Here is a 16,052-nt window from a genome sequence, read left to right as displayed (position 1 = left end):
ATCACTGTCCAAAATGTGCAGGCTTAGCAGTGCAATAGATGAAAATGAGCAGTGGCGTCACTAGGCTACTGAAAAGCAAGACTGCGTGTGGATGTGCTCTGGATTCAAAACCTCCAATTACTGTACTTCGTCTGTTTTAAAACCGTTGCGCCCACTAAGATGAACCAACGTCCAGATAAAATGTCACCGTTAGACCTAAATGTTGTGCATGTCCTTGCATGCTTTTTTGTCTATATCCTGCGCTACAGAAAGTGACGGGGCTAGTTAATTGTGCGAATGTGGATCCCTTCACTCACTGCGTGAGTAGTACGGAGTGATCTGCGACGTGCTCCGACTGGCGCTGGAAGTAGTTCCGGGTGTTTGAGCGAGCGAGCGGTTCCCGGATGTTTGCTGCTGAGTGGAAAGCGGACGGGAGAAGGTGGGGAAGCCGAGGGAAAACATTGACCGACACACCGGCCGGGGCAGAGCGGGTCTGACCCGGGACAAACACAAAAAACTATACAGCGGGGGGAGCGGAGCCAATTCCCCGGGGCAAAGAAGAAGAAAAAGTAGCGGTGGAGGGGGGTGGACTGTTGTTCCAATACGTACCCGGACCGGTCCAGCACCACCAACCCGGGTGAGTAGCAGGGAGAACACGGGGATGGGAGTTGAAGCGAGGCCTGGCAAGAGAGCGCCACTATTGGGGTGGAGGCTTGTACTCGAGTCCCGCGGATGGAGGGGAGCTGACAGGCCCTGGTTGATCCCCTTCCTCTGCTGACTCTGTCTGAGGCTTGACAGGGGAAGTCTTGGGTGATGTACCCCGGGTCTGGGGCGCTGGAGCTCGGAGGCTGGCTTAACGTGTGCTGTGGCAGAAGCAAGCAAGTTAGTTAGTGGAGCAGCATTATTTTGGATATGTAAGGTGGATCACCGTAAATCGACTGCCACTACTCGATCTCGGGGGTTATTTTCTTAAGGAGATGTTTTTTAAAAGTAAACTTTATTATTTTTTGTTTGAAAAGAAAACCGTTTGGGTTCGGAAATGGTGTTTTATATATTTGTTTTTTTCAGTTTTGTTTTTAGTGAAATGGTACTGTCTGTCATTGCACGTTTACAGTGGCTATACCAGATATAGCTAAAATCTAGACATTTGCTACCCGGGTGTCGAGCGTTCAATCAAATAGAATACATTTGACGAGAACACAGCATTTTGAGTACTAGTGTACATGTGCTGCATTTTTACTCCTGGAAAGCTAGGTCACTGGTTCAAGTACTGGGGTGTATTGCAGAATCATAATGTCTGGTAATTTTCTCAAGCTTGAAGATGTCGCTTTTCAAATATTTGTGTTTTCTTTCCAGTGTGAATTTGACGTTTTAATTCAGATAGTGTTGTTTTTTTCATCCGATGCTTTACATTTTGAACAATAAACGTGAGCGCGTAAAGAAAACCTTTCAGGAACTTTGACAGCTGCTGTGCAAAGCGTCTGTGTGTCTTCAGTATTGGAAACGCCGAGTGTCGCAATTTTCAGTGCAAATATAAAAATTGCCTGCATTAACTGTACCCAGAACCATGTTACCTGGAGAACACATAACGTGCATTGGAAATGTCCAGTTATCATTGCTAAGTCGCCAGAAATCACACTGTTGGGGAGTACATTAATATGTCATTTTCAACAAAACGGGGTGTAACCGCAATTCATGTGTTGCAGGATGATTGTGCAGGTATAGTGTATGGTATTGCGTGGTGTATTATATGTAATATATTGTAGGGCACATTGCAAAACCATTTATATCCAGCTCTGCACTCACTGGAGTCGGACTGCATTGAGTAAGAAGAGTATATGTGGCATTGCGTGACAGTGTGTTTCACGACTGAAACTAGGTAAGTGGTAATGTAACTGGATTTGAATAGCAATTTGTTCCAGACCTCTTAAGAGACATTTACATTCATTAGCATAAGGTGAATCATTTTTCATCAGCATTTTGTTTTATTTGTTTAAATACTCACAGAGACTAAAAGCATCATGGCCAGTTAAGTTTTAACTTGAAAGTTTCCTTTTCTATGTTGATAATGGGCTGCAATTCCCCGCTGTCAGGCCTTTTATATGTCAAGCTCCAGGCTGAACTACAGGTTGAGTCACAGTGGGCTGCTCGCTCTGGTCATCATCCCTCCACAACACTAACCAATAAAGTCACTTCCCAGTTTATTTCTAAGTTGTGCCTCGATTCCATCTGTAACTGGGGCTGTTTTAAAAGTGATTTTAAATTAGAGCTCTGAGATCAAATCTGTTTGAACGTGGATTGTTATAACTTTGTGTTCCAGTGGTGGAATTGATCCAGAGCCTGAAGCTGGAGGTGGGTATCAAAAATACCAAAAACAACACATTTAGGCATAGCAGTAGGTAAAGGAATACAAAAAAAAAATGTAATGGCAAACTTGATACAGTACTTACATGATCTTTGAGCTTTGTGTAAAGTCTGGTTGTGGATTTGATTGTAGAGTGCAGATGGAACTGACCCCAGTTTAATACTGGAATAAGGTGAGAGTTTTACAGATCCATGTAGTATTGAAGGCAAACAATAGCTATGTTTCCATCAACAAGACGAACACATTTCAAAAAATATATGCAAATCTTATCGTTCAAAAACATCAGACTCGATTCTAGGAACAAACAGCTGTACGTAATGACGTCACGAGTTTTAAAAAATGGTTATCGCAAATAAAAGTTTGATGCATTTCCGTCCGTTTTTTTTTTATTCGCTCGCTTGTCTAGCGTATAAACTCAAGTGAATAACCAGCCTCGCTGAGCATTCTGGTTATGTAATGTGTAGCTGGACTGAAAATGGACCAAGAAGAAACAATGTATTTTCAAGAATTAACTGAAATTAGACACATGCTCATTTATATATATATATATATATATATACACATACACACACACATATACATATACATACACATACATAGCTCTACCCTGTTAGAATGAGGTTGTTGGGGTCCTTAATTAGGAGACCATGTTATTTGTGTTTTGTCTTATAACGAATATTGGCATTTTTGTTCCAGAAATGATTTACAATGCCTACAAGCCAAATTAATATTGTAGAGTATGGTGCAAAATGAAGGAAGGAGACACACACAGTTTGCAGGTACTCGAATCCACGGTTTATTAGGACGATCATTCCCGGCCCCTGTTAGCATGGGCCACACCAAAAACAACAAGCAGTCTTGCACTCTCACAGCAGCACATTCACACAGCAGCTTGCCTCATTTTTTTTCCTAGAGTCGATCTTATCAATAAAAGCTTATTTTTTGTTTGTCTTTTAGCCATCTATGCAAGTTAGATTCTTCAATATTTATATATTTTGAAACTGCTGCTTGAGTTGCACCTTTTCTTACTCTGTCCACCAAATCGAGTTTCATTTTAACAGAGAAAGATTTTTGTTTTTTGCTGTCTGCCATGCATCGTACTGCATATCTGGAACGTTCACCCAATGTGTGCAAGGCAAATTGCGTTATGGGGGAAATGGGAGCCAGGACCTTACTGTGACCTTATAATGGATTCCGCACTGTAACAGGTTGTGTTATAATGGAGTAGCACTGTGTGTGTATATCTGTCTGTCTATATATCTATCTTCCAAATTAAAAACAATTGCCATTGTACAACAGTTCATATATTTTGAAGCTGTACTGTTTCCCTCATATGCAATTTAAGTAATCGTTATGATGATGATAATAATAATAATAATAATAATAATAATAATAATAATAATAATAATAATAATAATAATAATAATAATAAAGCAGACAGTATGGCAGTCCAGTATCAGATCCCCTCAGGAGATAGCTGTACCGAAACTTAAAAGATCATTCAATCCTGCTTGTGAAAATGAGTATTTGGATTTTGAGTGGTCCAGGGGTGGAATGTAATGAAGGAATTAAAATCTACAGTGGCCAGAGATCATGTCGAGAAATGCCATGGTGTAAACTGATGATGACAATATTAAACATGTCTGCAGCAGAAAAGGAGATGTTTGTAAGAGAAGCGAAAGAAAACAGAGGGTCAGGTTTAAGTCGGCATTTGTGAACTTGGACCAAAAAGACGAACATAATGATCTGTCTTGCCTACACTACAGTTTGGCAAAAGATGTTACAGTTTAGAACAGGTAACGTCTTTAAAGAAATCACCACAAAAATTCACCCCAATTCCACTGCCTTCCAAAGACTGCACTGCAGTGCATACATAAACTGTTGCCAGAAACAATGAGAAATTTGGCGAATGGCTTTTCAGCGAAACCCTGAAATCAGCAATGACAGAACAAAGTGACACGAGTCAACTTATTATTTACCATCGTTTTGTAGTTTTGAAGCAAGTTTGCTCTGAGTTTTTAAACCTAACAGAAATAGCTGGATGCTATAATGCAGAAAGTCTTAAGTGCAACCATATTCAGTTTGGAAAATGAGAAAAAGAAATCTAGTACGGAAAATTGTTGGGTTTAACTCTAGAACCGCCACAGAAGTCATTTTGACGGTTTGAGGTTTTCAAATTTAAATTACTCTGCGTGTCTGAAAGTTATGCGGTTGTCCGTTTATGATTTTTCCTAAGTATGTGATCATAGTGGTGAAATCAACAGTAATAGCCAACATGTCAGTTCATAGCCCAAATTAGTCCCCACGGAAATCTGCACTAAAATCTGCAAAAAGAAAAATGTATTTTCTGCAAAGAATTGGTCTAATTCTGTAGCAGTGATTTGTTAAAATGTTTATTTTTGAAGGTGGTTGTTTTTTTTTTTTTTACGTGCAGTTTGGAAATCTGAAAATAGAACTGCTTATACATTTGAAGTTAGTTTCCCGAGTACAGTAATTACGCTCTGCACCTTTTATTTATTCTCTAAACACGCTGCCTGAGTCTCTCTTCCACACTAGTTTAACTTCTCCAGAATCTCCCAGACTGACAGTGATGAAGTTGTTTAGAACGTCATATCAGTCAACCTGAACAGAACTCTTCACTGCATTACAATACACACTGATGTTTCAGTTTTTCTGCTATGCAGTAGGTTTAGCAGTCGCATTCTTGAAAGATAATATATTCTGACTAGTACTGTAGCTTAGTTTGTGTTTCTTTTAAAAATCGCTTTTTTATGAGCCGGTTCCTAATAATCTGGCTGGCCACATTCTGTCATCACTCAAAAAAAAAAAAAAAAAAAAAGAAAAACAAATCTGTAATTTTATTAAGAAATACAAGCGACATGTATTTGATGTAAACAATAAAAAAATAACTGTGTCAATCTTAACAGTATATCTGAAGATGTTCACTGGTTTCTCCCACTGAACGCAGATACAATTTTATGAAGTTTTCTTCCCTTTAATTCTTCTGTTTATCTCCTTATTGTTTGGTTGAATTAATTGCTCTGCTGTATTGGGTGGAAAGATAAAATGTCAGTGTGGTGTTGTGTTTTGTTTTTTTTTGCAAATGATTTGCGATAGGGGAGCATCATGAGCTAGAAACTTGTTACTTTTTTCGATACATTAATCTATCGTGTATCCGACTGCGGTGGGAACAGAGTAGGAGTGGATATGTAGAAAGTCTGGTAAATGAATCCTGTTTTAAATACCATTATATGCAGCTGTAACAATTACTATATTCACACAATTATTGTTTTGAGATTCAGCTTTTATTAGGGAGCTCCCCTAAATCCCTTGGTTAGAAAAATACAGGGTATTAATTCTTGTGACAGAGTAGTCGTCTGACGTGTGGGTGCGTGCATTTGCTGCTGAGTGACAGGCAAGAGATCGAGACGGAGTTTACATGTCCCGCAAGTGAGTACAGTTACTATGGTAATTATCATTGGTATCACCTAGAATCAAACTAGCTAGCAGGACAGTACAGAGCCTTTGTGAACGGGGTTGGAGATCTAGACTCCGAAATCCTTGATTTAGCAGCCTTCTAACTTCTCATTTTAGAAGCGCTTTGTGAAACAGGCACCTGGTTCCTACGTATAAACATTGTTTCCATGGTAACATCGAAACACTCATAATTAGTAATATTAGTAAAATACTAAACTACATTTTATAAAGTGTTAGAAATTGTTTGCACTTATGATTCCTAAGAACATCTGAATGTTTCTCTTGACTACCTGAAATGGACAATTGCACTTAAAGTATTTACATTAATAAAATCAAATGTAAATGTACTGTATACATTATATCTAATAAAATCAGTGGTTACCTGCAGCTCAATTCATTGCCCTAGCAATAGGCTAACCTTTTATTTAAATCAATACACTTTCCTCTCAGCTCTGTATTTTATAATATTTACAAAATATGTTACAATTACTTTGCAGTTCATCCATTTAAGAACCCAAAAATCACAAATGTACAAAAACTCGAAAATCTGCATCTAGGAGATTGGTCAAATAAGTGGTAATATGAATGTTTTGGTTCATTGCTGTGTTTCCAACTCAGTCCTCAGAAAGCAAGAATAAAAATCAGCTACAGTTCAGGCCTGCTTTAATCATGATGATTCTGCATGGAATCATGCCCCTGAGATCTAGTGGAAAGGCATTAATGATTCAAATTTGAATCTTGTTTACAGTCATGTGTGAATCCCCTCCTGTGTTTAAGAGAAGTCCTTTTATTTGAAAGGTCAGGGGATGACTGTGTCTGGTTTTGAAATGTATTATAATTGGCTGTTAAGGTCGCTCATTTCAGTGCTTTAGTGGCACTGAGTACAGACGCAGCTATACCTGTGCTGCATGGTACAGTGCACCCTCTCGTACTGTTCTACTGTAGCTCTTACCTGCACCATAATCCCAATTCAGTTCTACTTGCATTCTCATTGTAAGGTGGAACAGGAATACAGTAGCATGTTATATATGGCTCCTAATGACAGAATTATGAAGGGGGAACACTGGAACCTTGTTTGCAAACGGATACAGTACAAGGCCTATCATACTGAAGCACTTCTTACATATTTTTATTACAGTAATCTATCATGTATCCGACTGCGGTGGGACCAGACTAAGGGCGGATATGTAAAAAGTCTGATAAATGAATCCTGTTTTAAATACCATTATACACAAGGAGGCTGTGTGGTCCAGTGGTTAAAGAAAAGAGCTTGTAACTAGAATGTCCCCGGTTCAAATCCCACCTCAGCCACTGACTCATTGTGTGACCCTGAGCAAGTCACTTAACCTCCTTGTGCGCCGTCTTTCGGGTGAGACGTAATTGTAAGTGACTCTGCAGCTGATGCATAGTTCACACACCCTAGCCTCTCTAAGTCGCCTTGGATAAAGGCATCTGCTAAATAAACAGATCATAATAATAATAATAATAACTGCAACAGTTACTATATTCACACAATTATTGTTTTGAGATTCAGCTTTTATTAGGGAGCTCCCCTAAATCCCTTGGTTAGAAAGGTACTGGGTATTAATGTTTGTCACAGAGTAGTCGTCTGCTGTGTGGGTGCGTGCATTCGCTGCTGAGTGACAGACAGGAGATCGAGACGGAGGTTGAAGTTGATACACCCTGCAGGCGAACAAGATTTATTTACATATCAACACACTGAACAGCTCACATGACACTACCAGCAATGGCAGCGCATGAAGCACATAGAACACAGTGTATGGAAACTTTGGTGGTATCTACAATCTCTGAATTAATCTTCTCTGTTCATTTAATAAACTAACATTGCTGAAGAGCTTGGTCATGGCAGATAAACGTTTAGGGCGGATATGTGACGGGTGGATACACGACAGATTACTGTATTTGTAATAGTTTACTCGTCTCAATCGCATCTGAAAAAGCAGTATGATTATTGAAAAATAGGAACATGTAAAATGCTGTTTGCTGTAGGGTGCCACAAAGCCATTGCAATGCTTTCAGGCAAACGGCTTCGGCCTTTTGGGATCTCTTTTATTATTAATATTATTAAAAAAAACAAGTTTTTAGTTTTACTCAGTTGGATACTTAAGTCTATTTTGGCTGTAAATTAATTAATTTTTAAAGAAGGCTTCTTGCTGGATGTGGGATTCAGTAAGTGCTGCATGATACAGTGCTGGTTACTTGTGGGGGTGGGTTGGTTTGTGTGTGTGTGGAGGGGGCAGGGGGTGTTTGGGGGTGTGTGGAGGGGGTAGGGGGTGTTTGGGGGTGTGTGTGCGTGTGTGGAGGGGCAGGGGTGTTTGTTTTGGGGTTTGGTAGGGTGGGCGGGCCGTGAGTGTTTGTGCGTGGTTGGTGTGTGGGGGTGAGGTGCGTGGATTTGTGTGTGGTTGGAAGGCGTTTGTCAGAGTTGGTCTTCTTGCATGTGTTAAAATGCGCATCTCCTGATTTTTTCCTCTGATTTTATAGTATAATTTAATTTAAGAGAGGTACAGAAAAATGTAATATATAATTATTTGGTTGGGTAGATTTAATAATGAATTTAATGATGACACTGTGAAAATAAAATGCCACAGAAATCTGTTTCTTTTCAAGGTGAATATTCAGTGGCTTTCTAGTGGATTGCACCTAATGATGTAATGCTGCCAAGAAACATGTCTGTCAAACCTCCAATCAATGAGGCGCATGGACCTCAGTGTTCAGCAAGTTCTAACTTTACATTTTCCATTTGGCTCAGAGTAAAACGGAATCAACATTATTGTTATTTTGCAGTTCGAAAGTGTGTGTGTAACACTGTTAGCACAATGATGAATTACTCTACCATAATTATCATCACCAGGCACAGGAAACTCTACTAGATTTAGAAGCAGTTAGCTACTTTAACGCTTGGGTGGAGATTTAATTGGTACAGTTAAATAATTAAGAACATGATTGGAATAAAGACCTGGTCAGGACAGGCTGGGCTGGTTATCACTATCAGTGTATTGTTAAAGACAACTACCAGTAATCTGTTTACTTTACAGTAGGCATGGCAGCTCTGAATAAGCAGCTCTGGTAATTCTGAAGGTTTTGGACAGATACAGTATGAACATTAATCATTTTGTTTGTCAGCTCTTTACTGAAATGCACCATTGCCGTTTTATTAAAATACATGTTTTAGTGCTCGGACAAATATCTGAATATTTGAACAAATATTTATAGACATGTATTCAGATACAAAAATCAGGTGTTCGTATTCACTAGAAATGACAAAAATGCATTGCACTTATTTACCGCCTCACCAGAAGTTGTGCAACAATTTAAAAAATGAAAAAGAGCTCTGTGTGATATGTGAGATTTAATATAAAAATTAAAAAACAAAAAACAAAACACAGGCTCTATTTAAAAGTTTTAGGCAGCAAAAAGTAAACAAACCAGATTATGCCCATGCATGCATAGTGATCTCCATGGAAAGCCACCTGGGTCAAAAAAGCTTTGTGCTGCTTTAGAGCGAGTCAGAATCCAGAATCTCATGGGACAGAAAAAAGGCAAGCACGTCATTCTGAAATGCCTCGCTTAAACAGTGCCCAACTTGCTGGAAATGTTGTATAGTGATTTTTATATAGATTGTATATATTATATATTTTTTGTTGCGACTATGTTGAATGTAATAAACAAGAACCAAAACGGTGAGTTTTTTCCCCTTTGTTTTACAATGCCGTTTCCACATTTTTGTTTTATTTAAAGTGTTTAAAGTTAAATTTCAGTTTTTGTTTTCTTGTTCAGCTACAAAAATGCACAAGTAAACCTCATGTTATTACTTTATAAAAACATCTATGGTCACTGTTTACTGTGAAGAAACAGCAATGGCAAGGAATGAAAAAAAAAAAAAAAAAGCGGTGTCAACTTTATGTACTATTTATTTAATGTGAATAAACAAAACAGTGTTACTTGAACTGCTGTTTGGCATCCTTTGTTTTGCAGTTAATTCACTGGGGTAAAGTAAGGCCTACGCAACGTATTCTTTACTCCTGGGATATTCTACTTTGTGTTGCACAGTGTAATGTCTTGCTGTAAAATAAAGTCACACACACAGGAGCACGCCCCCTGCCCCAGCTGCTATGTTATGAGTGAAGATACGAACATAAAAATCCCATGTTCGTCCCAGCACTAAAAATGCCTAAATGTATATGTGGTTAATTAATCTGAAAAGAAGCATAAACAATATAGTTCTAAGTAAGATGCAGCAATTCTGAAATGGTCCTGAAAAGGTTACATTATGCTTCTAGTCTTTGTGGATGAATTCCACTTTGGTGCAACAGAAAATATGGTATTTGCTTCCAAGTTCTCATTATAGACCCAATAAATTCTGTACATTTTACATTTTTTGGTAGGGGAAGGTTCAGTTCATGATTCAGAATATCCCAGTTTGAAGCCAAAAATGAGGCCCGTCTCCAAATAGAAGGAAATACTTATCTGTCAAGGAGTAACCAATACAAATGATTATTTTCATTCACTGCTTCACTGAAGTAGGGCATTTAGATTTTAACTTGCATGATACTGGTCACTTTCTGGTGTTTATTTCAAAATGACTTGTTGGATTTTTGAGAAGCCTGGTGTGGTGTTAAAGTGACTCATATTTCCTCTGGCATGATTAGTGCTTCCTTTGCATTGATCACATTTCTTAAATATACCATGCAGTAAGATACTGCTTCTTGATTATGTTGGATAACAGAAGTAAGGGGGTGAATTGTAATGGCCGTGCAATACAAACCTTTTAGTTTTTTCAGTAGATATGTAGTGATCAAAAAAGGTCCCATGGCATGAGGGCAGTAGGTGTAGGCCTGACTTGTAGCACATTGGAAAGTCCTGCTTTGAGTATATTTTGAGATGTACTGTATGCATTATTACCATTGCAATCTAGAAAAGCAGAAATGTACAGTAGGGACAAGCTTTTGTATTTTCTTTTTTTTAGAAAGCTTGACTTGTATGTTGGTTGTGGCAGTATTTCATTCTTTTTTTTCCTTTTTTCCATCAAAAGTTGGTAATGATGTAGAATGTAGGCCTAATTTCTTCTAAGGATGAAAATATTTTAGTATTAACTACCTTTCTGATTATATTTTTATTATAAATTGTAAAACAAATGTAGCCCAAGCTTGTCTTTTTTAAAGCCTATTTTTAACAGGGCTCTGTTCTGGACAGCATTTAGTTGTATGTTACTTTAATGGAAAGATACATTCAGTCACCAATCATTAGAAGGCCTTTCAGCATGGTACCAGGAAAGCTTCACTTGCTTCTTAATCTCCCTAATGTATAAAACACTCACTTCAACCTTGAACTGGCTCCAGCATAACAGATATAATGCTTTTGAGAAATCCATGAAAACATGGGGAGAGTTTGGATCCCCAGGGTCCTCTTTTTTTAAAGGAGCTATTTTTAATATGAATTTGTTTCATATGAAACTGTAACTTTAAACACCACCGATGAATGTTAAGCTTGGTGTCACCTGTCCTGTGTAAATACTTTTTTTTTCTGATGCTAGCTTACCCATTCACTTCATGTGGTTTATGTGCATAAAATACGTATTAGTTTATTGTATAATTTGGTATAAATCAGAATTGTAAACTGTACTACGTGATGCTACACTGACAGAATTAAATAGAATAAAAAAGTGAACTGTACAGACTAGGGATTCAAGTTGTTTATGATTGGTTGTTTTTTTTTATTAAATGTCTCCTCTATGTTTGATATCCAATTGTTTTTCACTTGTTAGGATGCACTTTAACAAAAAGCTTAGGTTAGAGTAGGCAGGCTCTGTGTTTGTGTAGCACTGGAAATGCCACTGGCTTAGTGCTGAGACTGCAGGTGCTTTTTCATTACACCAACAAAACAAAAAACTCAGTTGCAGTTTAGTTTTGGCTTTTATCTGTATCATTTGGTTTGGAATTTTATGCAAATGTCGTTGTTTTTTTTTTTTTTTTTTTAACAAGGTCCCTGTATGAACATAATGGTGTCTTATTATAAAATACACCTTAATACACATTTCATTTTAGTTTAAATTCTTTTGAATTCCCAACAGGTAAGAATCAGTGGCAGTGCTGTAGTAAGAACCCTGCTAGGCTAGTCCAGAACTGACCTATGATCCAAACCATGCTGTTGTAAAGAAATGCAGGCTGTAGAAGCTGTTAAAACCAAAGTGTAATATAATAATTTGGTGTTGAGTGTGCAAAACATTTACAGCTGTAGGCCTACACTGTATTGATTATTCACAGGGTGCATTCTGATTCCTGCCGTTCCCCTTTCAGCAGCAGAACACAAAGCTGTAAACACAAAGTTTAAACTGATGAATTCTAAAGCACCTGTTTTATTTTACCTTGCGCTTGGGTGTTCGGGTAAATCGTCCACTGGAAATGTATAGCTATGTTAACGTGCTACCACATAGAATTAATAGAAGGTTTAGAAATGTGACTAACATCTAGCTGTATTGCACCCCATGGGAATTCTGCAAATGGTTGTGATAATTAAGTTTTAAAGTGTTTAATTAAACTTTTGAAGTTTTACTTCAGGCTGCCTGGCTTATTTTTTTTTTTTCTGGAATCGTTGCTCTCTGCTGGATTAAGATCCCAAATGGGAGCAGAAACGTTGGCTAGAGGGCACATTTATAATAAGCTGAAGGACGGGGGTGTCTGGAGCAGGTATGACTCGGAGACAGCAGTGTAATGCACACTGCATTTCTGTAGAAAAGTCACGTAAGCCTAAGATTGCAGGTCATTGTTGTCACTGACTAGTTGAAAATTAGAGTTCCTTGATGTATTCAGGGTCTATATTTTGTATCAAGGCTGTGCTAGTGATCCCTAGTGTCCATATTCAAGGTATTGTTATAAGCTCTTGGTTTCAGACTTAAAGAACTACTTTGAATGGGTATGAAACATCAGAATTCAAGCTCCCCTGTACAGTATCACCGTTACCCAGTTCCCTTGCAAACTTTCCTCTAGTGGGTCTGTTATGTTTCTTACACCCTCTCGAGCCAGTGTGTTGAGGGGGACTGGTTAATGTTTACACTTGTAGACTTGGAGGTAAGACATGGTTCTGAGAGAATTGAAACCACAGAGGTACTTTCAATTCTGAGGTTTATAAAGTCATTAGGACGTGATGACTGATGCAGAGTAAATCTAAACAACAAGAAGAATACATTCGTTAAGAAAACTGCACCCATACCAAGCTCTTTAAGGTCTGACAATAAATTATTTTGGGACAATATTGAACAGTAATGCTGCAGCTGAAAGTGGGGCCACACTGAAAATGGGATGGTGTTCAATATGATATCAGTTTAGTGTTCTTGGAAATTAACCAATGTAATAGAAACCGTGTAGGTGGATAAATAAGTCAGTCTCTCATCTCTTGCTTACGGTATATTTACTGTAGGTTCAGACAGTGCTGTATGGCTGTGAGCTAAGAGGAAGCTCTGATGCTGCTGGCATTCGCTGTGAAACAGCCGTGGCTTCCTCCTGACACATCACCAGCCCCACATTCTATTTTAAGTAAGTTTAGTCAAGACTTTGTTTTATTGCTAATTCTAGGACTATATCATTCTTTTGTCTCTTGTTATAGAACTAACAGAAAAGGCTTTTATTTATTTTTAATTTTTTTTTCAAAGAATACCTTAAAATATGCATTCTGGACCGTTACTCCCAGTATAACATGCTAATAGACTGTTTGTTTATGCTGGGTGAAAAACTGAGAAATACATAGATGTGTTTACTACAGTATAGCTCTCTTCATCTGTGATCGGTGTGTCTTTGTGTGATAAAGTTGGGGTGAGTTAGAGTACTCAACTCAAAAATCATTGCTGGAGCACTTTTATTAGTACTCTCAATGTCGCTTAGTTAAAAACAATTCAATGCTATGCATGCATACCGCATTCACGTGAGAGCAATTATAAAAAGGAAGGGATTTGGCAATTGCCTCCAAGTAGATTTTCTAATTGTGCAACAGAAAGATTGACACTGCAGTGGTTTTCTCCTAGGCTCGATCTAGTGCTTCAGTGGCACAGTCTGTGTGCATGCTGTAGCAGGCGTGGTGTGGAATCCAGTCCACATGGTAACAGAGTTAATGAGTAGCGTTTTTTCTGACATTTGTTATATTTTTTAATAAAATCTCTAAACAAAGGAACATTTTTTGTACATTTTTTGTACATTGCTGTGTACTTGGATTTTGGACTGGAATGCTGAAATGTTGGAAGTTTTTATTTTTATTTCAAATCTGCTAAAAAAAAAAAAAGGAACAGCTTATTGCATATAAGCGGACATAGCTTGAACTTTTAAATAAAAAAAAATATTGACTTTTTTGTTTTGTTTTGTTTTTTTACACATTGACTTGGAATTGTTCTTTGTTTGGATTTTGTACCGAGCAGACTGGAATGTTAAATATGGACATTGTGACCCAACAGATTTCTTGTCAGTGGAGTTCGCATTCCCCAGTCTTCCCAATACTAGGCAGATGGCTTTTTTCACTTGAAATTGTTCTGTATGATTTTGGACCAAATGGCCGTTTATATTTAGTTTTGTTTGTATGTTGGAACTACTGCGCTAACGTAAAGAACCTCTGAGACATACTTCAAACAGGTAGGCCAGGCAACTCTTTTTAACAATTTAATGTAAAGTGTGTGTGCGTGAATTTCAATATGTTCTGTTATTTAGTACTACTTGACTGTACACAATTAGAAGGCAAACATTATATTCATTACTTAATATATTACTTGATTGTGTGTTAGTGCATTTAAAAATAGGCAATGTTTGGGAGGTTTATGTACACTAGTATGTAGAGGAGTATTGTGTGGCGTTTGGTTTGAGGACTTGAGTACACACAAATTGTAATGCTCGAGTACTCTCGCAATATGTTTCTCTCAAATCCCACCCCGATAGTTAATGCAGTGATTTTTGTCTTCTAAATAAGCCATGGCAAACCCTTTTATACCCCAGGCCAGCAGCCTCATGTCAGCCTGAATTTCGGTTTCTGATGAATCACTTCATTTGTTTCAGTGGCCAAGTGGTTCTGCAGCAGTTTGAAAGGCCATGGTTAATGCAGAATAACCCTTGAACTAAAGGAACCTTCTCTTTCGCTCCATGTTCCTCTTTCACATGCATTCAAAAAATGTGGGCTGGCATAAGAAAGCAAACCGGGATGCCGGAAGCTGAAATGAGCCTTAGGTCTTGAAGTGGAATGAAAGTGAGTTGACATGTGTGGTGATGTGCTTACAAACTTTTCAGTGGCGCCTGAACCCAAAAAGACAGAGCCTTGCAAGGTTTATCCTGTCACTTGAAACTCTTGAGTTACTGCACATTATTCATTTTGTTGTAGTTGTTGTTATTAGGATTATTATTGCAATATAAAAAAATACATATCTACCAGAATCTGGATTTGCAAAATCAGGTATTTGCCCAAAAAACTGTGCATTCCTGTTTAGTTCCTAACCCTTTACTCAGGTAGCGGTAAGTAACAATTCCCTACAAAGTACAAATCAAACTGTAATTGGAACTACTAACAGTATGAAGAGGCCCCAAAGACATGCTGTGATGGTGCTCTGCTGCCTTGCACTTGATCTTGCTTCGTGATCGCATCAGGAGTGCCAGAATGGGAATAATGTCTTTTGGCCATTTCAGTAGGTAACTTCTGCCATCCGATTTAAAGGTATTTGTGAAATTACTTTTTAATGACTGATCTGTACGTTAGAAATTGTGTGGAAATTACATGACAATGGTTTGTAATATTTCAGTTTAGCCTGAAGGATGTTCAATGGTGCCAAGGTTGTAAAATAAAAAAAAAAAAAAGGAAAATCATTCAAATATACAACTGTAAGTGGTTTAATTTAGTCTGTTAAAACTGAAAGCAGTAATAAAAATATTTCTAAGGTGGTGTATCCATTATATATATTTGTATTGCTCAAAACGTCAGTTTATGTTTAAAGCGTCAATTCAGCATCTCGGATTGCGCCTTCCCCCCCCCCCCAACGCACACGCACACGCACACGCAAGGCAAATCAACACAACTTCAAGGTCAGAGTCAATACAGGTGCTTCAGTGTCCTCTGGAAACGCTATTTTTCTTCACTTCATTTGTCTGTTCTCTCCTGCATTCTTTTCTTAACTTTTATTTATTGATTTATTGATTGATTTGTTTTATGATGACTTATGATGACTGCATTTCTCCTTTTCTTTGTC

At 38.0% G+C, this 16,052-nt stretch overlaps 1 protein-coding gene across 4 annotated transcripts in view; it reads left to right on the top strand.

Moving 5' to 3' along the window:
* Positions 1-208: 208 nt before the first annotated feature.
* The window catches only part of LOC131698854 (forkhead box protein J3-like), an 82,297-nt gene continuing 66,453 nt past the window's right edge, over positions 209-16,052 (top strand). For 3 of the 4 annotated variants that reach the window (XR_009307862.1, XM_058993411.1, XM_058993412.1), the window contains exon 1: positions 222-616. The gene's annotated coding sequence lies outside the window, so the exon portion shown is untranslated. Of the gene's footprint in view, positions 617-16,052 lie in introns of all 4 variants that reach the window. The other variant, XM_058993413.1, reaches the window with a different exon arrangement.

Source organism: Acipenser ruthenus, chromosome 20 (assembly GCF_902713425.1).
Source record: "Acipenser ruthenus chromosome 20, fAciRut3.2 maternal haplotype, whole genome shotgun sequence".
Classification (NCBI taxonomy): domain Eukaryota; kingdom Metazoa; phylum Chordata; class Actinopteri; order Acipenseriformes; family Acipenseridae; genus Acipenser; species Acipenser ruthenus.
This window is presented reverse-complemented; position numbering and strand designations above follow the sequence as displayed.